This window comes from Staurois parvus, unplaced genomic scaffold (assembly GCF_062004578.1).
Source record: "Staurois parvus isolate SC_StPar_1 unplaced genomic scaffold, SC_StPar_1.0 ptg000546l, whole genome shotgun sequence".
Lineage (NCBI taxonomy): Eukaryota > Metazoa > Chordata > Amphibia > Anura > Ranidae > Staurois > Staurois parvus.
This window is the reverse complement of record NW_028318342.1, coordinates 3,467,861-3,493,553: the sequence shown is the minus strand read 5'-3', so window position 1 is coordinate 3,493,553 and position 25,693 is coordinate 3,467,861.

Here is a 25,693-nt window from a genome sequence, read left to right as displayed (position 1 = left end):
GTAACAACATCTACAGGAGAGTACCAGTAACTGTTAGAAGGCCTGCTTTCAGATATAATCCACTGCTTCCAATCTGAGGTGACTGTTGAATCCCCAGTGAGTGAGAACAACTATCAATAAACAGGTAAGCTCACTGCGGGTCCTCAGAACCTGATGGCAAGGATTAGATTTGAAAAAGGGAGCAAGCTCTCGTCTATAATCAGTCAATACCCCTTTAAGAGCAATATGGAATCTTCTGCGCGTTAGTTGGGGCCCAATTGGTGTGATCTAAGATGTAGATGATAGTTCCTCAGGATAATAACACAAAGAATAAGGAGGAAAAGGAGCGGGCAATAAGTACTTCTCTTAATGGTAGTGAACTGATGCAAGGTCCCCCTTAAGGCACTAAACAAGGACAGATTTGAAGTAGTGAAGTGTAGCAGTTGGCATAAGTATCTGAGAGCAAGAACAACTTTCTGTGGGTGACAAGGGCCAAAAGCAACAGTGGTAGAAATCCTGTTCAGCTGGTAAGGGCAAATTGTTGTATTAGTTAGCAATGCTGTATCCTGGCCTGCACCTTTGTGTCCTGCGGTCAACTTGGAAGATGAGATGATGTAATGCAAACATCTTCCAATGCTGGTGGTTGGAGAACCGGGCCGTAAACTGGGGTAACTATGTGTAATGTCTGCAACTATGTGCAGGTAGACAGCAGATGTGATGAAATTGTGAGTGTTCACTTAGTGAGTGCATGGGACTTTCTCACTCGAGCAATGGTGTCTGGCAGATCTTAGCAGGCCATCGTTCTCTACAGATGGGGGCTCCCTACTGACTTTCTGGTCTTGATTCGGAGTCCCATCTGGTCTCCTCCTTACAGATTGGCTCGCTGGGCAGCGTGGCAAGACTGACAATCAGCAGACTCTTTCCGCTCCTCCTCCCTCTCTGACTTTTGCTCCGTGGTCTGGTCCAGTACTCCAGCCATCAGCACCCTTCCTCCTCTCTCGATCTCTCCCCTCTCACTTCCTGCTCAGCCTCCCAGGCTTTTAGATAAGCCCCTGCCCACATTTTAATACACTACATCTAACACCATATAAATGGATTACACCTTGCTAAAAATGCAGCAAAAACAAAATCCCCTTAAATCCTATGGGACTCTTTAGACCACTGAGATGCGGATGCGGTGCATTTTGAGAAGTCCTGCATGCTGCATTCTTGGTGCAAGAGAGTGCAAAATCTGGTGCAGCTGTGCATGGTAGCCAGAGAGTTCCTAACTTCAGCTGCCTTGACAAAAACAAAATGGAAGCTGATTGGTTTCTATGCAGGGCTTCACCAGATTTTGCATTCCCTGGTTTTAATAAATCAACTCCTATGTGTATATCCTCCAGTTGCAGCAAGCACTCATATACATTTCTACATCAAGAAAAATTAAATATGCAATAAAAATGAAGCGCAACCTTGTGAAAAAACAATATTATGTGTACATAATCCACTTGGTGAACTATAAAATTATCCCTACTCCATGCATCAAAATAACTCTAGTATTCATCCAGATATATGATATTCAATCCACAGAAACTTGCATGAAAAGAAAAAAAATCCTTATTTATGCATAGTCCTCTGCAATTATTAATATTAATGTTTAATCCCTTGGGGCCGGCGCCTCCCGGCCCTTTAAGGGTTTCAGAAGCCAAAAGGCAGGGCGGGGTTTACAGTCATGTGACCGCCGTGACAAGACGTCGTGGTGGTCACATGATCGGGAAAGGTCCCGATCCAAAGAGGAGATCGGGACCTTTCCGTGAGTACCGGAGTACCGGACACGTGTGCTGGGAGTGTGCAGGGCGCGCGCTCTCAGCACATATGTCTTTTTTTAATAGAACGCAAATGTGCGGCCATTCGGCGTCTAGGCCCAGGCGACGGGAGGCTGCACATTTGCGTTCGGCTGGTGCCAAGAGGTTAATAAAGTCCATTAATAAGTGAACAAAAACATTTCTTCACGTGCTTATAACTGTTGTTTTCCATTGATTCCCTTGTGTGTTCCACCATCTTTAACTCTGTGCTCTCTCCTGGAGATGTTGACCTATATCTATAAATAGGTCAAAAAGCACTTCCCCTTTAAGGGGCTTCAAACACCTTCTTTGGATATCCCTGAATTTCCCACCAGATCATCTTCTCTTTCTACATCTTATCATTAGGTATAGTAGAAGTACAGTTTTGGCAAATGTTGAGCTCAAGATGTAGCAGGCTGTTAGAACCTTGATTTGAGGGCCCTGCTCCTTGGACCTTACAATCTAGGAGGGAGGGGGATAAAGTACATATACTGTATGAAAGTTGTTTCCCTGCCAAAAGGATTTGTATTTTTATGCATCCAGTCTTAATATTTATACAACTCTGTTAGGGCATTCCTGCATGGCAAAGGACTCCTGCCTGTCAGGTGGAAGCAGTCGGGTGGTTGCACTGTTGCCCGATTGCTTCCACAGCCCCCCGTAACGGTGCCCCCAGGCATGCTCCCACCATGTATTTGGGCCACACTTGGTCATCTGTGGGCCCTGGGAGTGCCATGGCGGGCGGAAGTGACGTGTGTGATGTCACGTCTAGGTCACCCCTGTCCCTTTTTTGGCTAGCACAGCCAAGATGCAATATATTGCAATGTGGTCTGCATTAAAATACATCCAGTGGAGCCCAGAGGAGACATGCAGGGTCTTTTAGACATACATGTCACCACGCACACTGGAGTGAGAGCAATAATTCTAGCAGAATACCTGCTCCATAACACTAAATAGATGACCTATGGGAGCTTTTGAAGTGTTGCCTATAGAAAATATAGGGTACTGAAGTTTGTTGCTATTGCATAGACACACACAAAGTTAAGGTTTGGCATGTTGGGTATCTATTTACTTGGCGCAACCCCTTCTTTTATATTTTTCCAAAAATTTGAGTAATTTATTGCGTTTGTTTTACCTAAAATGCAATTTTGTATGGTTTTATATGAATATTCCTTTGCGGTAATAATGTGTGACATTAAAAAATTTGAACTACCACTATTTTATTCTCTAGGGTGCCTGCTTTCAGAAAATATATAATGTTTAGGGGGTTTTGTGTAATCTGCAGGCCTAAATTGATTTTTTTATACGTGAGCAAAAAATGCAAAAACGGCTCTGGCAGCGAAAGGGTTAAAGGATAAGTTCACCTTTCGTAACATGTTACAATCAGACCAACCCCTACTCCCCCTGCTCCCCGCTTTGACAGCTAGCGAGGCATCGGTGGTGCAATGCTTTACAGGCTTCTGCAGACAAAAATAATAAATGCACATTTGTTTACCCGCAAAAAAATGTGCATTTATTATTTTTTACTAAAACGTGAACTTATCCTTTAAGGTAAAATGTCTTGCCTTTATAACCACTTTATAGGAAACCTATGCAGAAAAAAAATGCAAAGGATGCTATTATGGATCTTTCCTAAAAATACTAGTTGTCCAGCAGTCATACTAATCTACTAGCATTGATACTTCTCGAGCAAATCTACATATCTCAAGTTAGTATTGGATTCCTTTAAACACCATTTTTTTTTTTTTTAATGGTTGTGTTTTTTAAATTTTTTCATCAGTACAAACAAACAGAGGTACATACAGTATATACCTGGTCAAATGATCAGTTAACCACAAGACATACATCATTCACAGGTAGCTGTTAAGCCTGGCACACACTACTAGTTTTTTTCTTTAAAAAAACTGACATCCCAATAATTATATGATAATATGATGTTAGTACAACGATCTCCCCTGCAATGCTATTGTGTTCTGATAGGGGGGCAGCCCCCCGCCAAAACACTCCGGTCAGCACTCTCAGCCATTGGCTGAGAGTGCTCACTGGGAGCAGATCAGCAGACCTTCATTAGTCATGCCCCTTTGACAGGAGCCGGCCAAATGTCCGGCTTCTGTTGGACTGGCTGCCATACGCACAATGCCGCCTGACATTCAGCCCATGTGTACTAGGCCTAAAGTGTTACTAAACCCACAATAGTAAAATCAGTCTGTACATGTAGTAAAGCATGCTTGTCATACTCAATATGGAACCTAAGGGGTTAATCCTACACATTGTGAAAAATGCTGTTTGATCCTGTCCTCTCTGATCCTCCCCTTCTTCTACTGTCCCCAAACCATATGCTGATTTTACAGAGCTCTAGGAGTCACTCTGCACATGCTCAGTTTATTATGTATGGCTAGAGAGTTTTTTTTCTTTGGGAGGGTGCATATGAACAGCACAGGGCCAATCAAAACTGTACAGACAGAGGGTCAGGGGTCATGCAGCCTCATAGGACAGTCAGAGCAGATTGAAAACTCCTCCTACAAGCTTTAATCAGTGCTCAGCTGGATACCAATAGAAGTCACAAACTGCTATATACTGCTGATGGGAAAAGGTATTTACAAGGTCGGTGCTACTACTAGGTGAACTAGACAGCCGCCTAGGGCACACTGCCACCTAGGGCACAGCCACAGCCCCTGGTTTCCTTACTCTCCACCATGGCCAGATCTAGATAAGGTGCAAAGTTAGGTGGGAGGGATTTGGGGGAACTTGTCCTAGGTGGGGGATTGAAGGTAGAGGATTGTTGCTGGGGGGGGGGGGCTGAGAGGAATTTGCGCTAGGAGGGGGGATTTATGTTAGGAGAGGGGATTGTGGAGGAGGATTTTTATTAGGGATTTTGGGGTAGTTTGTACTAGGAGGGGGGCTGGGTTGGGATTTGTGGCAGGGGAGGGGAGGGGAGTGGGGGGAGGTTGTGCTAGAAGATGGGACTTGGGAGGGATTGTGCTAGGAGCAGGATTTGGGTGGGAAGGAAGAATTTGTGCTGGGAAAGATAATTTTGAGGGGGATTTGTACTAGGAGGAGGGATTGGGGGGATTTAGGGGGGGAATTGTGTTAGGGTGGAAAATGTGAAAGGAAAGAGGATGTTTGCTAGGAGGGGTGAAGTAGGACTACAGGTGAAGTTTTTTTTTTTTTTTGGGGGGGGTTCAAATAGTTGGTTTTGTCTAGGGCACACAATAGGGTAGCACTAGCCCTGGTTATTTAGAAGTTTATATTTACTAAAATAATTGCACTTCCATATTCTGTGTACTGTGGGAGACCAGATATAGTGACTGGAGGGTTCTGGGTTTAGCAACACTTTAAGGGTCACACAGCCATTGACCACTGTCTCAGCATATCTGAGAGGGTATATGTATTGCTGATGGAACAACCTGAGGAAGTGTAAGAAATAAGGTTCTGTTACTGCTATGAATGTGGAGCCTAGTTTAAAAAGAGAGAGGTGATAACAGACAAAGAAAAAAAAAGTGTATGGGGGGGAGCACCAATTTTTTGAGTGGTTAAAATGTTCCTCTAAAAGCCTCTATTCATACCTGAGCATGGGTGCTGAGTCATGTGCATTTACCCACACACCCAGGTTCAATAGCAAGAATCCTATTAATTTTTTGGAGCTGTGCCATATGCTTTAGACCCCCTTGACTTATTACGGATACGTATATAGCACCATCAATTTATGCAGTGCTTTACATATATATTGTATATTCACATCAGTAAACTTACATCCATACATACACATATTAGGGCCAATTTAGACAGAATCCAATTAACCTACCAGCATGTCTGGGGTGTGGGAGGAAACCCATGTAGGCACAGGGAGAACATGTTAACTGCTGGCAGGTGATTTATATTTGAACCAATGACCTTAGTGCTTCCAGGCAGAAGTGTTACCTGTTTAGTCACTATGCTGCTGCTAGAATGTCTTTGGAGTGTGGAAGGAAACCCACACAGGCACAGAGAGAACATGCAAACTCCAGGCAGGTATTGACATGGTTGGGATTTAAACCGACAACGCTAGTACTGCCAGGCAGAAGAACTGAACCATTTAGCCACTGTGCTGTGCTTTAAAGCACCTCTAAACATGTAACACAAGCATTTGGGGGTTTTTCTTTGCACCTAAACAACTGTCCTCTGTTCTCCTCCCCAAAAGCAAAAACTCCTGAGCTTGTATACACTTTCAGAAAAGCTTGCAAACCAATTAAAAATTCATAGCTATTCATGCATAAAAAAAAATCCTCCAAATCTCCCCAAAAATGCTCAAAAGTGAATAGGGGCTAACACATCCTACCTCATATATGGGACTCAGAACAATAGGCCAACAAGCGGTTCTCCATCCTCATCCAAAACCATATTTGTTTTATGCAGGTTGCCAAATATAACTTGCTTTGAACAGTCAATATAATTATTCACAAATCTATAAACCACTTAACAGGTAGCAATAATCTCATGGAACATTAGCCAGTAAAATGATCAACAGGCTCATCATGGTTTAATATGTTGCTAAACATTTATCAACTTTGACTACAAAGTAAAGGTGACAGACAAGTTTGAGAGCAATCGCAGGATCGATTTAATTAGGAAATCTGGAAAAGAGTAAAAAGGAATGCTTCTGCTCCATGCTATTCCCCTGCTGCCTTTTTTTATTCTATGGAGTTGTGCTGCTGCCACCAATAGGGTGAAACCGGTATTGACGAAGAGATTTTTTTTTTAGATTGATTTACTTCAGGTGTGCTGTGCATTGATTTGTTAGTTCTGCTATGATATATTGAAGCATAGGCAGAGATTTACCAGTTTACAGCAGGAAATGCTGCACAGTGTAGAAACAAATAAATCTTCTCTGTTTTGGAAAAGCACCACAGACTGTTACATAATATATTTAACCTCTTTCATGCTGGAACTCTATATTCTCTACGCTGTTTGAAAAAAAAAAAAAAAGAAACTGAAAATCAATATTTATTGATTACAAGTGAGTGTATTCTATTTCTAAATGTTTTTAGAATGTCTGGGGGTTTATTGTAGTTACATGCTGCCAGGATTTATTCATTGCCTGCTGTTTTATTTTCAAGATATCGGTCTCCTTACATGCCTAATTTGTACCGTATATATCCAGGATTTATATCATTCGGTAAGTTATGGCAGAGTTAAACCCCCAGCATTTTTTTTTAGTTTAACACATCAAGCAAAATAAACATTCCCCAGTAAACTAGCTGTTAAAAATCTTACCGTAGCATTTGTATTTCATGACTTTCAATGCTGTGGGCTCTTGCTTTCCAAGTGTTGCTTCCCTGAATATCTGGTCTTCACAATGGACAGAGTTAGTGCACATTCACATATATGTGGATTGGATGCGGTTTTAAAAAGAGTCATGTCCGATTTCTGAGCAGTGGGTTCAGGTGCAGATTGACTATAGTGTGAACCCAAGCTGAATCTGCACTGCCAGTGCACCGGACATATGTGAACAGGCACCATAGGAAGCAATGTTTTTGCATATGTAATGCAGATTGGATGCAGTTCAAACTGCGTAGAACCCACATATATGTGAATGGGAACTTAAAGTGGTTGTAAACCTCAGACATTATTATTACAGGTACATATAGCACTGTCAATTTACATAGCACTTTACATACAGTGGGGCAAAAAAGTATTTAGTCAGCCACCAATTGTGCAAGTTCTCCCACTTAAAGATGAGAGAGGCCTGTAATTGGCATCATAGGTAGACCTCAACTATGAGAGACAAAATAAGAAAAAAATCCACACAATCACATTGGCTGATTTGGAAAGAATTTATTTGCAAATTATGGTGGAAAATAAGTATTTGATCACCTACAAACAAGCAAGATTTCTGGCTCTCACAGACCTGTACCTTCTTCTTTAAGAGGCTCCTCTGTCCTGCACTCATTACCTGTATCATTGGGACCGTTTGAACTTGTTATCAGTATAAAAGACAACTGTCCACAACCTCAAACTGTCACACTCCAAACTCCACTATGGTGAAGACCAAAGAGCTGTCGAAGGACATCAGAAACAAAATTGTAGACCTGCACCAGGCTGGGAAGACTGAATCTGCAGTAGGCAAGCAGCATGGTGTGAACAAATCAACTGTGGGAGCAATAATTAGAAAATGGAAGACATACAAGACCATTGATAATCTCCCTTGATCTGGGGCTCCACGCAAGATCTTACCCCGTGGGGTCAAAATGATCACAAGAACGGTGAGCAAAAATCCCAGGACCACATGGGGGGACCTAGTGAATGATCTGCAGAGAGCTGGGACCAACATAACAAAAGCTACCATCAGTAACACACTACGCCGCCAGGGACTCAGATCCTGCAGTGCCAGACGTGTCCCTCTGCTTAAGCCAGTACATGTCTGGGCCCGTCTGAAGTTTGCTAGAGAGCATTTGGATGATCCAGAAGAGGATTGGGAGAATGTCATATGGTCAGATGAAACCAAGATAGAACTGTTTGGTAGAAACACAACTCGTCGTGTTTGGAGGAGAGAGAATGCTGAGTTGCATCCAAAGAACACCATACCTACTGTGAAGCATGGCGGTGGCAACATCATGCTTTGGGGCTGTTTCTCCGCAAAGGGACCAGGACGACTGATCCATGTACAGGACAGAATGAATGGGGCCATGTATCGTGAGATTTTGAGTGCAAACCTCTTTCATCTTCAATGCAAGGGCATTGAAGATGAAACGTGGCTGGGTCTTCCAACATGACAATGATCCCAAACATACCGCCCAGGCAACGTAAGAAGCATTTCAAGGTCCTGGAGTGGCCTAGCCAGTCTCTAGATCTCAACCCCATAGAAAACCTTTGGAGGGAGTTGAAAGTCCGTGTTGCCCAGCGACAGCCCCAAAACATCACTGCTCTAGAGGAGATCTGCATGGAGGAATGGGCCAACATACCAGCAACAGTGTGTGCCAACCTTGTGAAGACTTACAGGAAACGTTTGACCTCTGTCATTGCCAACAAAGGATATATAACAAAGTATTGAGATGAACTTTTGATATTGACCAAATACTTATTTTCCACCATAATTTGCAAATAAATTCTTTCCAAATCAGCCAATGTGATTGTCTGTCTGGATTTTTGTTCTCATTTTGTCTCTCATAGTCTACCTATGATGCCAATTACAGGCCTCTCTCATCTTTTTAAGTGGGAGAACTTGCACAATTGGTGGCTGACTAAATACTTTTTTGCCCCACTGTATATATTGTACATTCACATCAGTCCCTAACCCTCAAGGGGCATACAATCAAAGGTCCCTAGCTTACATTCATAGATACACATACTAAGGCCAGTTTAGACAGGATCCAGTTAACACCTTCCCTCCTCGCCTACAGCAGATTGAAAGCCGAGTGGGACACTTGCCATTGTGACTGGGCGTCATATGACATCTTGTCTATACGAGGCACACATGCGGCTGCGGGGCTGCGCAGCAGCACGATCTGTCACTGGCTGTGTCCACGGCACACAGCCCATGACATCTCACTACACCGGCCCGTTGCCAGTGTCATGTGACCGCTGTGACCAATCACAGCAGATCACATGTCAATTGTATGCAATGGATAGCTTCCTGTCATGCCATATATTGTATACAATTATGTTGTTAGCTGTGACTGGTCAAGACAGTCATATGATACAGACAAGCCCAATCACAGCCCATCTGTATCATGTGATCAGCTTTGCCCAATCACAGCTAATCACAAAAAAAGACTGAATTAATCAGTTTTGTTCAGTAACAATAATTGCAAATATCAATGATATACATTGGTATTAGCAATCATAATGTATTTAAAAAAAAAACAAAATCCTGATCACTTGCCCAGAGTAGTTCAATGTTACTATGGCAACATTGTATTGCTTTGGTCACAGTGTGCTGAAACATAAAATAGTAAAAAAAAGAAAAAATTTAAAATTGTTTATTTTAAATAATAGAAACATTTGGAAAAAATAATACAAATTCAATTATTATTATTATTTTCACCAAAAAAATGTAGCAGAATACATTTTGACCTAAATTTATGAAGAAATGTTATTTATTTGCAAAATTTTATAACAGAAACGAAGAAAAGTGCATTTTATTTCAAAAGTTTCAGGTGTTTTTTGTTTTATTTAGCAAAAAATAAAAAACTCAGTGGTGATTAAATACCACCAAAGGAAAACTCTATTTGTGTGAAAAAAATTATAAAAATTTCATATGAGTACAGTGTTGCATGACCGCACAATTGTCATTCAAAGTGAGACAGTGCTGAGAGCTGAAAATTGGCCTGGGCAGGAAGGGGGTATAAAGACCTGGTATTGAAGTGGTTAACCTATCAGCATGTCTTTGGAGTGTGTAAGGAAACCGAAGTACATGAAATATGAACAAAACATATTCCTTTACAGTGTGTACTTGTCTCAATTAAGTGTCATTTCTGGCTGTTGCTTCTTTCCTCTGCTATTAGTAGGAGTTAAGTCTGACAAATTTTTATGACACCAAGAGAAAAATAGTGACGGGAGAGACCTCCAGCAGATTGACAGCCTCAGCTCTGTTCCTGTGAGCTGTATGGAGGGGGTGTATCTTCCCTCAAATCAGCTCTCAGAATTCTTCTCACTGAGATCTGCAGAGTGTAACTTCAGCTCTGTGCCCCCTTTTTTCTGAACCCTTAGACAAGTTTTAAAATTATTCACTTTTAACATTTGTAGAGAAGGGAAGACTGCAGATAAACAGGTACAACATATAAAGAATTTGTTTCATCTCCATTTATCACCAGAGGCTAGTTGCTTTGCTGGATATGTGTGACGGCTTACAACCACTTTAACATAGTATTAAACTTTAGAATTTTTTTAGTTTAACACATTCAGCTCAATAAAAGAAACATTCACCAGTAAACATTTGTTAAAATTACAACCACACACTTGCAGGTTACAATTTTCATTGCTGCTGGCTACTGATTTCTCAGTGCTGCTTTCCTGAACTTCTGGTCTTCACAGGAAAGAGTCAGATGTGGACTGTGCAGTCTCTAGACAGTTTGTTAGCTTGGAGAAAGGAGGGGGGAGGAGGAGGAGAAGGGGAATGTCTAGCTTACTTGGCTGTGTGTTTCTATTCATACACACAATGTTGGGAGACACAACTCTTAGCCCTGCATGCTAAGGTGGCTCCATAGGATGCTGCAAAAGAAAGGAGCCACCTTGATAGAGGAAACATGGGGCAGCAATCATGGCACCAGCTTAAACTGGAATATAGGCAAGGATTAAAAGATAAAGATGCTGCATCCTCAATAAGTGGATAAATCAGCTACTGAAAATGCTTACAAAACTGAAGGGTTAATAGCACTTTAATTTCCACTTATGCATCAGACATGCAGTTTTTCAATTTTTCTAATCAATTAATATAGGTATAGTATAGTTTCTTCCTGATAAATGTCTCAAACATGTACATTTGAGATTCTTATTAGGTTTACAAACATTTTTTCGCTTCTTATATTTAGAATTCATTTCTTAGAGCATTTACTTCTATTTACTGATCTAACCTTGTTCAGACCACGTATATCCCATTTCTATTGGGAATCCCCTGGAGTATAGAGCATGCAGTCATCAGTGCTGACTCCGCCCTCCTGCCGTACAACAGCACTGGATTCCAAAGACTAATCCCCAGCCCCATTCAGCTGTTGATCAGAAGATTCTTGTCATTGTCCAAATATGAACATTGCCACATTTAGGTAATGACATCAGTAGCATTCTTGCCCCTTTATTTACATTCAGCGATTGGCTGGGGAATTTCCCATCCAGCAGCACAATGGTTGTGGTTGCACAATCCAAATAGCAGGATCAGCAAGAAGTATGTGCTATGTCCTTCAGCTGCCTTTCAAGGGGGATCCCCTTGATAGAGTTGCTGAAGGACAAAATGTGTAGGGGGTGGAGTCTAACGCCTGGAGCTACTCTGAATTATGTCTGTGTCTGAACTTTATTTGGGAGAGCCATTCATTCTTGCTTCTTGCTGATCCTGCTATTTAGATTGTGTGTGGTTCATCAGCTGTTATGGGTAAAGTTCCGCTTTAATGAACCAATGTAATAAAGAATATGTATAGAAACTTTTCACCAATAAGATCCCATCAGTTGTGTTCCTAGTGCAGAAAAAAAAGAAGGGGCACCTCCATCTTTCCACTCCTCCAATTTTTCTACATTTGCCTCACTGTTCCTTGCTTGTTCTGCATTATATTGACATAAATTGATTACAATTATACAGATTTGTTTTGAAGCTCACACTATGTAATTTTAAGGCCAGCAGTCTAATTTTGTAACAAAGTGTCCCTGAAGCTTTGATGTTGATGTAGCTGTAAATAAAATAGCATAACAATCTTTTAATGTACCAACGTAGTTCACATTCCCTGCAGCTACTTCCTAACTGCTGATAACAACAAAAGTAGGTCACTTCTGGATAAAGCACACTTAATTAATGTATGTATGCATGATTTTTTTCCTGAGTGAAATATTTTGTTACTCCCCAATAATTAGTTATTTTGCATTAAAGAAACAATCCAGCACGTTGGAGTTTACAAGTGTTGAGGTAATCAGTCTGATCACAATCTTTTGTGTCCTTCAATACAAGACCCTTTTTTATTTATTAAGGCTTTGCAGAGACAGAAATTTAGTTATCAGACAATAATGATTTTGGCGGTTGCTTAGTAAATTGCACAAAACAAGTTCCCATGTCTAACAATCAGCAGATGGATTGTGACATTAGTATTATGCATAATAGATGTGACCTTAGCGTGGGTATTTTTTCTTACTGTACCACATATGCTTTGTGCTCCCAAGCACAATGCAAACTTTGTACAACAGATAAAATGAATGCATATAGAATAGAAAAAATGGGTCTGATAATGGATGACGAAGGCACAAAACATTTATTATTTTTGCATATAAAATATAATCTTTAAACTATTTGGTACAACACACACTGCTAAGTGTGCTGTGTATTGGACACATATTGGGGGGACTTCAGTAAAGCTGCCGTGCCATTTTTCTGGCTTTAAATCCCTCTTGTTAAGGTGTTGCTCCAAATTCATGAAGCATATGCAACATTTTTGGCTCTGACAGCGACTCATGCACCACATTCCTAAATGCGCCCCTTTTCCATAGTGTCACATTGAATGCGTCAAAGTCAATTGTGGGGCATTCAATGAGCCAAATTTAATCAAAAATACTAACAGTTTGTATCTTTTGAAAGTGGAACTAATTACATTTTGGCATACAGAGAGAAACTGGTGTAGACTGATTTTGCCAAAGTGTCTTGTGTGCATTCTAAAAGTGGCGCAGCATGAGCCAAATTCAAATACACGTCCTACACAGGTACATGACTGTGGAGCATGCTGCACCACTTTTAGAGCACATGAGAGACACTTTTTGCAATATCTGTGTGCCCCAGTCTTTATGAATTCCAGGGATTGTATCCATTCATACCCATGTCTTTTAAAACACTTATGTGAGATGTGTAAATGTAACTGAAACTCTAGGCCAAGAAAGCTAAACATATGCAGCATCACTGCTTCACTGAAATTTAATTTACTATATATGCAAATATGATGTGCAGATATGACGGATTAATCTGTCTCTATAAAATAGCCACAGTCCAATTTATTAAAAGCAAAAGAAAAAAAGCAGGAAAAAAACTGTTGTAAAAAATGTACATGTTCATGAATACAAATTTTACCTGCTGTGTGTAGCCACAGGAGCCATGGCCGAACTGAGCAGGCCTGAAGAAGAAAGATAAATACAGTAGAAACCTAACGGTTTGACCTTTGCTGTTTATCACCAAGATACACTGAGGGGGTAGAAATGGTTACCTGGTTTCTAGCTTTCAGGCAAGGAGTCGGATTCATTAAAGTGTCAATTAAGGTGATGTACGGTGAAATGTAGTAAGGGATCCTGGTCCAGACTTATTTAAAAGGAAAGTGAACTGAAATCAGCTTGTGCTCATGTCAAGTATCCAGTCAAGTGAAGAACAAGATCTGCTTTGTCAAAAAGTCCTGCTCTTTATTGAATGCTTGAAGTAAACACTTCAGCTTACTTTCCACTTTACCAAAATTGTCCTAGGATTACTTCACTTTGCAGCACTTCTCACTTCAGTAAATTAGGCCTCATATGCTTTTTTAACAAACCATAACTCTTCTAAATGAAATCTATCATGTACATATTGATGTATAAACTGACAATATGACTGCACCATAGATTGTGTGTTTCCACATCTTTGACTCAAACCTCTCTCACCATTCAGCAAACCAGTTGCATAGACTCAACTTGCTGCTACAGCTTTATAAATTGAGGTTTAATGTTGATAAATGTAAGGTTATGCACTTGGGGGCTAAGAATATGCATACATCATACTGTACATACTAGGGGGAGTACGACTGGGGGAATCAATGGTGGAGAAGGATCTGGGAGTTCTGGTAGATCACAAGTTTAATAATAGCATGCAATGCCAAGCTGCTGTTTTTAAAGTGAGCAAAATCCTCTCTTGTATTAAAAGAGGTATAGACTCCAGAGCAGTGGCGTCCCGAGGCAGGTGCGGGAGGTGCGGCCCGCAGCGGGTGACATCGACCGTACAGGATGACACCGGACCCGCTCCACGAAAGGTAAGTTGTAAAGCAAGCTGACGATCTCCGCAGGATGGATACGGTGTCACCCCGTATAGGTTGCATGCCGAAGATTCCCGCAGGATGGATTGGATCTGCGGATTGGGGAGCATAATGGATCGGACTCCGATCCATTATGCTCAATCCTCAGATCTGAACCATCCTGCGGGGATCGTCGGCATGCAATCTATACGGGGTGACACCGGACCGGCTCCAAGAAAAGGTAAGTTGTAAAGAAAGCTGATGATCCCTGCAGGATGGATCGGATCTACGGATTGAGCATAATGGCTCGGAGTTCGATCCATTATGCTCAATCTGCAGATCCGATCCATTCTGCGGGGATCATCGGAGGGGGTGTCACCAAGTGTTACCACACCAGGTGACACCAACCCTAGGGACACCAGAGAGAGATATTGTCAGAGCCTGGGTCTGAATCTAGTCCTTCTGCAGTGAGTGATAATGTTTCTTCTTGCTGAGTCACCTGGAATGCTGGACAGCTCTCTTGACAATTATTTAGATTATCCTGCCTTGACCTTGTTTGTCATGAACCTTGAACCCCTTGCTCCTCCCATGAACTTCCTGATATAAGCCATGTCTCTGCACTTTATGTTTGCCAAGTCATTGTGCTATCCAGCCAGTATCTTGCTCCTTGCCTTCTCTGCTGTCATCCCTGTTTTGCTACCACTCGTTATTGACCCTTGGTGTCACGTACCTAACAGGTGGCTGGAATAGAGAGAGGGCTTACGTTACAGCTAATTGTAGTGCACTCCTGGAGGTGGTAACAGGAGGTGTACCTATCCAAAGAAGCACAGGTTACCAGTGGTTTCACTGCTTGGTGATGCCAGATAGGATGGTACCCATGGGTACTCCATATGCAGGAGGAGGTCCTCCAGAGGACACGTGGATCCAGGCGGATGGGTAGAGTAGGAAGCGAAGTCAATAGCCAGGGTCAAACACAGACATCAAACATCAGGCAGCAGCAAGGTCTGGATCAAGCCATGGTCATACACAGAGCAGCAGATGGGAGCAAGGTCAGGATCAAGCTGGGGTCATACACAGAGCAGCAGACAGGAGCAAGGTCAGGATCCAGCCGGGGTAGAAAGCAGGGGGAGATCCAAAGCAGGTCAGGGTCAAGCCAGGTTGGTAAAGGATAATCAGCAGTAGGATAATACACAGGAACACAGGAACAGGAGGCTGACGATAATCCATCAATTTACTGTAAAGAACTGCAGTCCTTATAAAGGCCACTGAGTGTCAGCCATTATCGTGCCCTACGTGTGCCGTTGCGCCTTTGTGCACAGGGATGCACGATTACATGCTGTGCACCTATGCGCATGCACACATTTTGCATGAATTAGCGCGGCCATATTGGGCATTGGGGCATTTGCCAGGGCTTCCTCGTCTTTTCCCCTGACACTTGGCTTGTTCTTGACTACACTTCTGCCTGATCCCAACCTGCGACTGCTCTATACCAACCTTGGCTTGTTTACTGACCACGCTTCCGTTTGATCCTTACCTGCTTAATACGCTACTGGACTTCCGCTTGCTCACCTCCTGGTGGGGTGATCCTGAGGACCGCGACCTAGTGCTAACAAGCAGCAAAATCCATCTCCACCATCAGGAGCCCTGGTGAACACCGGTTAGTACTTAGGCTCCGCACCTCAGGTGAGCCCACTCCTCTGCCACGGTGACCTGCCTGTGTACCTATTCTGCTTGGCTCGGTAGGAGCCTTTCCTCTGCTATAGCAACTGGTCTAAAAGCCCGACCTCTGATCGTGACAGATATATCATTTTACCCCTGTACAAATCATTAGTAAGACCTCATCTGGAATATGCAGTTCAGTTTTGGGCACCAATTCACAAAAAGAACACTGGGGAACTGAAGAAAGTGCAGAGAAGGGCAACCAAACTGATAAGAGGCATGGAGGAGCTCAGCTATGAGGAACAGATTATAGGAACTGAATTTATTCTCTCTTGAGAAGAGGAGATTAAGGGGGGATCAATATGTATAAATACGTCAGTGGTTCATATAGTGAACTCGGTGTGGAGCTATTCACAGAGGACAAGGAGGCACTCTTTACGTCTGGAGGAAAAGAGATTTAATCTCCAAATACGGAAAGGTTTTTGCACAGTAAGAGCTGTGAAAATGTGGAATAGACTCCCTCAAGAGTTGGTTCTGGCCAACTCTGTGGATTGCTTTAAAAAAGGCCTGGATTATTTCCTAGATACACATAATATAACTAGATACTAACATTTATAGGTAAAGTTGATCCAGGGAATATCCGATTGCCTCTTGGGGGATCAGGAAGGAATTTTTTCCCCTGCAGGAGCAAATTGGATCATGCTTTGCCGGGTTTTTTGCCTTCCTCTGGATCAACTGTGGCTGTAGGATTACCACTTTTTTTTATGGTTGAACTAGACGGATGTTTGTCTTTTGTACACCAAACTATGTAACTATGTTTAAATTAATGAATTAATTATGAATGGCAGAGAGCAGATGTCATGAAGATCGAGTGCATAGCCATGCCCAAAGATCTGGGACCCGTGACCAGACCCAGCTTGTTCCTTGTCCCTGCTTTATTCTGCTTTCACGGTGCTGACCTTGACTTGTGTTAAGACTTTGTCTCCTGCTTGCTAATTTGGTAATTCTGCTACTTGTTTGTTGCGGACTCTGGCTTGTCTTGACTATGACTTTGTTTCCTGCACTTCAAGGTCCTGTGCTCCACCACAATTCTGCACAATCTCCAGGCTGAATATCGCAACATCTCAGCAGCATCCATACTGTTGTTTGACCAGTCACTGTGCCAGGATCTATGATAGCTTTGTTTATTACATTGTTTTGATACACAACTGTTCATGACGATTAAAGCCATTTTGTAATTTTTCCTTCAGGCATTTTGTTTTATGGATTAGTACTATGACCAAAATAGGAATATTATTATGAAATTTGTGTATGTATGCCAGTGGTTTGGATCATTATGATTTTGCATACTGTACATGCTATAAGTTATACATTACAGCAAGCAAGGAATAGCTCATTCACATCAGCAATCCATGCTGAGTGAAGGGCCACTGGTATGCCTTGGGAGGAGCAATGCTGATGCATCCATCCCAATGCATCACACGGTCTACTTTTTTTGTTGTTAGAACTTTACTGAAATGTCACGAGTGAGTAGAAATATAGGGGTCTGATAAAGGAATGTTCTAATATACATATATACTTATAAGTGTTTTTACTGCTTTTTCTTTTTTTCTTCTCAGGAAATGTGATTTGAAGTATGTTCCCTCCTAGATTGTAAGCTCCAAGGGGCAGGGCCCTCAAACCCCTCGTGTATTGAATCGTATTGTTACTGTACTGTCTTGTGTACTGTCTCCCATTGTAATGTAAAGCGCTGAGCAAACTATTGGCGCTATATAAATCCTGTATAATAATAATGATATGTCTGAAGACGCAGACCCAGCCGGCTGGATTTAAAGGTTAACTTCCTCTTTCAAGTTTAAGAAAAGCATCTTATGGTCAAACCAGCTTGAACCAGCAACCATTTATTTTGGACTGATTTTGAACTATTAACCTACATTTAACTCTGAGTTTGCTGTTAACAATTTCAATACAGGGCACTTTTATCCCCTTCCTGCCCAGGCCATTTTTCAGGTTTCAACGCTCTCATACTTTGAATGACAATTGCGCGGTCATACAACATTGTACCCAAACTAAAATTTTATCATTTTCTTCACACAACTAGAGCTTTCTTTTGGTGGTATTTAATCACCACTGGGATTTTTATTTTTTGCTAAATTAACAAAAAAAGATAGAACATTTTGAAAAAAAAACACGTTTTTCTTTGTTTCTGTTATAAAAGTTTACAAATAAATAATTGTTCTTCATAAATTTAGGCCGAGATGTATTCTGCTACATGTCTTTGGTGAAAATAACCCAAATTAGGATGTATTATTTAGTTTGTAGGAAAGTTATAGAGTTTACAAACTATGGTATAGATCTGAAAATTGAACAATCCTGAAGTACTGACAGCCAATCTAATTTCTTGAGGTCCAAGAATGTCAGAACAGTACAGATATTCCCCAAATGACCCCTTTTTGCAAAGTAGACAGTCCGACGTACTTCATAAGAGGCATGGCGAGTTTTTTTGAAGTTGCATTTTTTTGTCGTAATTTTTCGGAAAATTAAAAAATGTAAAAAATTATTTTCACTATTTTTTTTTTTTACATACTGTCACCAGTGCAGTACAGCGTCATCATATAACTGGCATGGCGGTGATCAGGGACACTGACTGGTGACAGTATGAAAAAAAAAAAATATAATTTTTTTTAACTTTTTCTTTTCTTTTTTTTATTATTTTTAATTTTTTTTTTTTTTAAGATTTTTTTCAAATATTTCACTATGACCAAAATAGTACAATGTTACCATAGTAATATTGTACTACTTTGGGGAAGTGATCAGTATTTTTTTTTTTACACAATTTGCTTATAACAAAGAATTACTTTGCTATAAGCAAGCATTTACCTGAATGACATTGATTCATTCAGGGTGTTTTTTTTTTTTGTGCTTAACTGGTCACAGCGATCACATGCACAAGCTGGGCCAATCACAGCTGTGTCATGTGATTAGCCGTGGCCAAATCACATGACACAGCTGTGATTGGCCCAGCTTGTGCATGTGATCGCTGTGACCAGTTACAGCTAGACACATTAGTATACAATGGATAGCATGAATGAAGCCATCCATTGTATACAACTGTCATGTGACCTGCTGTGATTGGTCACAGCAGGTCAAATGGTACCGGCAATGGGGCCGGTACTCAGATTTGTCATCGGCCGTGTCTGAGGTACACGGCCGGTGACAGATCGCGCCGCTGCGCGGCTCTGCAGGCGCGCAAACTGCGCATGCCCGGGAGGACGCCATATGGCGTCCACCCAGAACGCTGAGGGATTTTGCCGGCCGCGAAACGGCCATTGGCCAGGCGGCAAAAGGTCAAGCATATTAGAATATGATTGGATCAAGACTATATGACCACACCTGTACCCTTGTACGATCATGCCTATACGTTATGTGATAGTCTAAGCTTAAGAGACAGATATATATTTTGTATTACCTTAGTTCATCTCACATGAGGTGAACTTTTGTATGCTATATTATCTCCACTGCAGTGTAATAAATGCACCTTTCTTTACCAATTCGGACTCGGCATCTCATCTAAAGGTCTTGTTTGGAGACACCCCAATGTGAAGTTACACGAGTGACGATTCACTAAAAGAAAAGTATGGCATTTAATCTTTTTCCACAAATCATACTGTACCTAGGTGGATGCAGCATTGGTCCAATGCTGCATTTGTCCCCCACCAGCTCCAAGGGTGAGAACTCAGTGATCACATGACCACTGATCGCGAAGTTCTCACAGCTGCTCTGAGCAGAGAGTGGGGGACTGTCAGTCACCGCTGTCTGCTCTGCCCCCTAAGCTCACTGGAGCACTGGGCTGTAGAGGAGGAGTGGCTGGCTCAGGCTCTCAGCGTATTGCTGAGAGGCTGTGCCAAGTGCCGCTCCAGACTCTAGGGTGGATCTCAACTTTAAAGTTGGGATGTTTCTCCAGCCTGGACCAGCTGAATTAAGTCTGCCTGCTGTAAGCTGAAAACGTGTCACAGGAGTGCAGAACGAAGTGGACTCCTGTGATCCACAGAAGAAGTGCAGCCAAAAGACCTTTAAGTTCTAATCACTAAAGAAGCATTGTGGTGGGATGGTTTGCAACACAGCAAGCTGCACTTTAAAAAGTATTGCGAGCAGCACTTTCTTTCAGCACATAATTCTGCAATCTAAGGGTGTGAACTGACTTCATTGAAAACAGGGCAATTTGCCTTGTCTTTGCAAGGATGCCCATTGCAGCCCAATGCAAATGGTGTGAATGGACTCTTGAAAATTGATTTGATTTTTTCTCATTTTAGATAAATTGAGAAAGGATTAAAATTTCTACTTCTATCTAGTGCTGCATTAGATAGATTTACCTTTATTTTCTTCCCGGCTGACTACAGTTTCACTGGGCAAAGAAGTAAGGTGGCACAAGCTCTAGCTTTCCCCTACTCTACTAAAAAAAAAATAATATATATATATATTTATTTGTGTTGCTAATGGAGAGTTTTGATCACTATCATGTGGGTAAAACATTGACACCTGGACAAGAAGTGAGAATAAGTCACACTAATAGTACCCAGTATAACAGTAAAAATCTGACAGAGGTTATCCTTTTCCCTTCCCGGCTCTTTCTAAAGTTAAAAAAAGCGGGCTGAACAAACACATTCAAAGATAAACTCTGACCTAAAAAAATAATTTCCAGAAACTTTAAAGGAATATATATTTTTTTTAGATTATAAAGCTCATACAGTTTTGTCTGTGTTGTTTCTGTAGTTGGAGAGCTGCAGATATGCATATAAGCTGAACACCTAAACTAGACATTCACCCATACTAGACACCCATAATTTGTAATAATACAGGTATGAAATTTATTTTCTGAAATCCTTAGCTCTGGTATTTTAGAGGACCATTAAAAAGGTGGATCTCTGTGCCTAAATTATGATTTATATTCGAGTAAAAAAAATTACCCTTCTTGTATCTCCCCTAATAAAGATTGCTGGCAAATGATGTGACAGGGTTCCCAGGTATTATTTTTTATGTTTTGAGCTTGTTGCCAGCAACCATCATTTATTGCTAAAATATGCTTATTTGGCATTCTTGAGGAAGGAAATCAATCTCAATAAGGCCATATCTGGTTTTCTGTAGCCATGCCATTGCCATTAAAAGGATGGACAGATCCTGCCAACTGTAGTTTTTTTTTTTTAATAACTGATACAAAGAGGTTGCGTTGTAAACATTTGGGTTGATTTATTAGAGGCACACAGAATGTCAACTTAGTAAAGTGAATTTTACTTAGTTTAGTAAATAACGTGAACTTGTAGCTACCCAATAATGTGCAGATGATGTAAAAAAATCTTCAATCAAACCTTCATCTACATGTTGCTTGAGCTGTCTGGATTGGTATATCCTATGCAATAGCTTTGGAGGCTATACCTTGGCCACATTGCACTGGACAATTGCAGAGCCTGCCTAACATGTGACTTCTGGTCCCACACTGTGGCACTTTCCTTTGTGTACTGTGTTAGTTAGCTATGAAGCTAACTTCATGACTAACTAGCCATGGAGTAACAAAGCTAGCTGAAGTGTCACTTTGCGCTCTTGTTTCCCCCATTCAGCATGATGCAGCACCATCCCACTACTGCTCCTATTGCTGCCTACTGTGACCTGGTCACCTCCAGCTGTTTGAACCTCTCCTGCTAACAGCAGTTTGTTTGTGAGTACCCATAGCAGTAGATTGTATTTGAGCTAAGTTGTGCCTGCTTGGGGTGCAACGTGATGAATCCCAAACACACAAGGAGAAGTCCTGTTGTATCTTGTTCCTCCAGCTCAGGATCCGCTAGCAGTTCCAGGGCAGTCTGATGTTTCCTCTCAAGGGCCTGACACCAACAGTCTAGAATGTTATCCCCTGTTTAAGCACCTACATTCCTCTAAATCTTCCATAGTTCTGTTGGGTGTGACCAGTCCTTGGTTTTAACCTTAGCAGCCTTGCAGCCTTTGGATGCAAAGGACTTAACTGATGAAGTGTCTCAAAAAATCTTGCCAGATGTTGTACCTGAGATATCAGAGGTAGTTGCCATAACTGCTAGGCTTAGAGAGACCAATGTGACTTTTTTGAATGTGTTACCATGCCAATTAAAAAAAATTGAGGAGCAGCCTGCAGCTTCCATTAGTGTTTCTACCTGTCCCCCTGAGAAACCCGAGGTATATTAAAACTTTTCCCATGCACTTGCTATTCCCAGACACCCTGTACCAAAAAATGGGAAACTCCTGATAAACTGTTTATACCTCCCAAACATTTTGTAGTCCAACTCCCATTTGAGGAGTCATCTACGGTAATAACAAGTGGGCTGTTACCACCATTGACCCTATAATGTACCATCTTTAGGACTTTTATTTTACTAGCAGCTTCGACATTGTACCTGGGCTCACCATTTTTTGCTCATCACTGTCACTTGTTCATTTGGAAGCAGACAGAAGAAGATTATTTTACTACTTGCTTTCTCTACCAGATTCTGTTTACAAGTGACAGTGCATCTATCCTGATAGCTTACACATAACTCTACCTTCCCTGCCCCATTCATATAACATCAAAGGAGGAGGTGTGGAGGTATACACAATCTGCTCTGCTTCTCATGCAGCCCTTCCAGCTAGCACTGAGGATTTCTCCATTCTAAGTTCTTATAGTGAGTTCTAACTGCTCTTCTGCGGCCCCACTTTCTGCCATTCTGTTGGGGAAGAGGATTTGGGTGTGGAGGAGAGCCTTGTAGTGGGGGAAGGATTTGGGGGGAGATCTCTGTACTGGGGATATTTGCTTTTGACCCCTGCTCCCTGTGCAATATGTACTCCTGATCCCTATGCCCTACATTACACACTCCTTCTCCCTGCACCCTGTATATTACGCACTCTAGCCCTGTGCCCTGTGCAATATGTACTTCTGAGCCCTGCTCCCTGTACAATACACAGTCCTGTGCCCTCCACAACATGCACTCCTGAACCCTGCTCTCTGTGCCATACATGCCACTGTACTCATAATGTTTGTATTACATTTTTTTTTTTATTATGCATTTGTGTTTTTTGTATCAGTACCTGTTGCTAAGTATTCATTGACTATTTTATGAAGTTCACCTTGAAGTTAGGCTAAAAAGCATATGTAATGAAAAAGTTTATATTTTTAAATAATTCTGCTGATTGTTGTACATTATGTTACTGTTAGCGGCTTGCTTGTGGCACAGAAATGAAAGCATATTGTGTGAGTAAAAGGACTGCAGCACATGTGTGTCATATATACAGTGATTAGGCTCATGTTTTATTTAACCACTTGACGTCTGGGGCAATTTTGATGTATAACAAAAATGAGAGAAGTGGGTAACCACACATGTAGCCAGACGAGGATAGCTCACTGGGAATGGGGACTTTGCATGTGTCTAACAATGGGAGACATACACAATGCAAAAAAAACTACATAAAATCATGTATTTATTAACTTATGCAGTCATCTCTCATAAAAGCATATGGCAACAAAATCCAGTTGTATCTCACAATTTTCAGATAGTATAGTAATTTATAACAAGTGTGTAAAATCAACACGTTTTGCTACATTTGCTTCCACAGATGCACACTTGAAATGGACAACTGAGATAGAGAGAACAATATAATATACAACATCATAAAAAAAGAGAAAAATAATCATTTTTATATACATACAGATATCAAAAGATTAACAAAGATAACCTGAGGGACAGGAGAAAAAACAAAAAAAACAAGAAACAAAACTGCACCTCATATCCAACCCGCTGCCCACCCCCTTCCTCCAAATATATGTCCAAGTGATAAGGAGCTTCAAACAAGGGAGGCAATCCATGGGAAGACAGATAAAAAAGGGGGGCCATGAACGGGAACACCCATAGGCAACAGTAAATATAATACCCAGACACTCACCTAATCCGAAAACATTTTTCAGCACAATAAAATGGTGGACTGTGACTCAACTTTATGTAGCCTTCATCAAAATGAGGTGTACCCCTATAATAAAGAAATGGGGGATAACAGACAGTGAGCGAATACAAAAGTCTGTAACTACAAATACGAATATACTGTATATGTATCACCTTAAATCATAGATTATCCTTTGGGCCTATTCCTATTCAAACACGTCCAACAGTGAGACCTTATCCCAAACCCAGCTTGGTCAACCAGAGGGAGGAAAAGACATAAATCAACTGTAATTGAATGTGTAGTCCTCAGAAAAGATCTCATAAACCTTCAGTCACTTCTCTCGTTATTCAGCTTAATATAAGTATTATATACACTGCTGAAAAACTTTTAAGGAACACTTTTTAATCAGAGTATAACATCAAGTCAATTAAACTCCTGGGATATTGATCTAGTCAGTTAAGAAGCAGAGGGGGTTTAAACAGTTTCATCTGCTTTGGTGTTAATGAATTAACAACAGCTGCACCGGATGGGAAACAATGAGACGACCCCCAAAACAGGAATGGTTTTACATGTGGAAGCCACGGACATTTTTTCTTTTACTCATCTTTTCTGATGGTTTTTCACTAGTTTTGCATTTGGCTAGGGTTAATGTCACTACTGGCAGCATGAGGCAATACATGGACCCTACAGAGGTTGCACAGGCAGTCCAACTCCTCCAGGATGGCACATCAATACCTGCCATTGCCAGAAGGTTTGCTGTGTGTCTCCCAGCACAGTCTCAAGAGCATGGAGGAGATTCCAGGAGACAGGCAGTTACTCTAAGAGAGTTGGACAGGGCCGTAGCAGGTCCTTAACCCATCAACAGGACCAGTATCTGCTCCTTTGTGCAAAGAGGAACAGGATGAGCACTGCCAGAGCCCTACAAAAGGAACTCCAGCAGGCCACTGGTGTGAATGTCTCTGACCAAACAATTAGAAACAGACTTCATGAGGGTGGCCTGAGGGCCCAATATCCTCTAGTGGGCCCTGTGCTCACTGCCCAGCACCACAGAGCTTGATTGGCATTTGCCATTGAACACCAGAATTGGCAGGTCTGCCACTGGTGCAGTGTGTTTTTCACAAATGAGAGCAGGTTCACCCTGAGCACGTGACAGACTTGAAAGGGTCTGGAGAAGCCGTGGAGAACGTTATGCTGCCTGTAACATCATTCAGCATGACCGTTTTGGTGGTGGGTCAGTGATGGTCTGGGGAGGCATATCCATGGAGGGCTGCAGAGATCTCTACAAGCTAGACAATGGCACCCTGACTGCCATTAGTTATTAGGAGGAAATCTTTGGACCCATTGTCAGATCCTACACTGGTGCAGTGGGTCCTGGATTCCTCCTGGTAGACGAAAATGCCCGACCTCATGTGGCAAGAGTATGCAGACAGTTCCTGGAGGATGAAGGAATTGATACCATTGAATGGCACCCACGCTCACCTGACCGATATCCAATAGAACACCTCTGCACCTCTGGAATATCATGTTTCGGTCCATCCGACGCTGACAGGTTACACCTCAGAGTGTCTATGAGCTCAGTGATGCCCTGGTCCAGATCTTGGTCAGAAACTACATAGTTACATAGTTAGTTTGGCTGAAAAAAGACAAAAGTATATACAGATC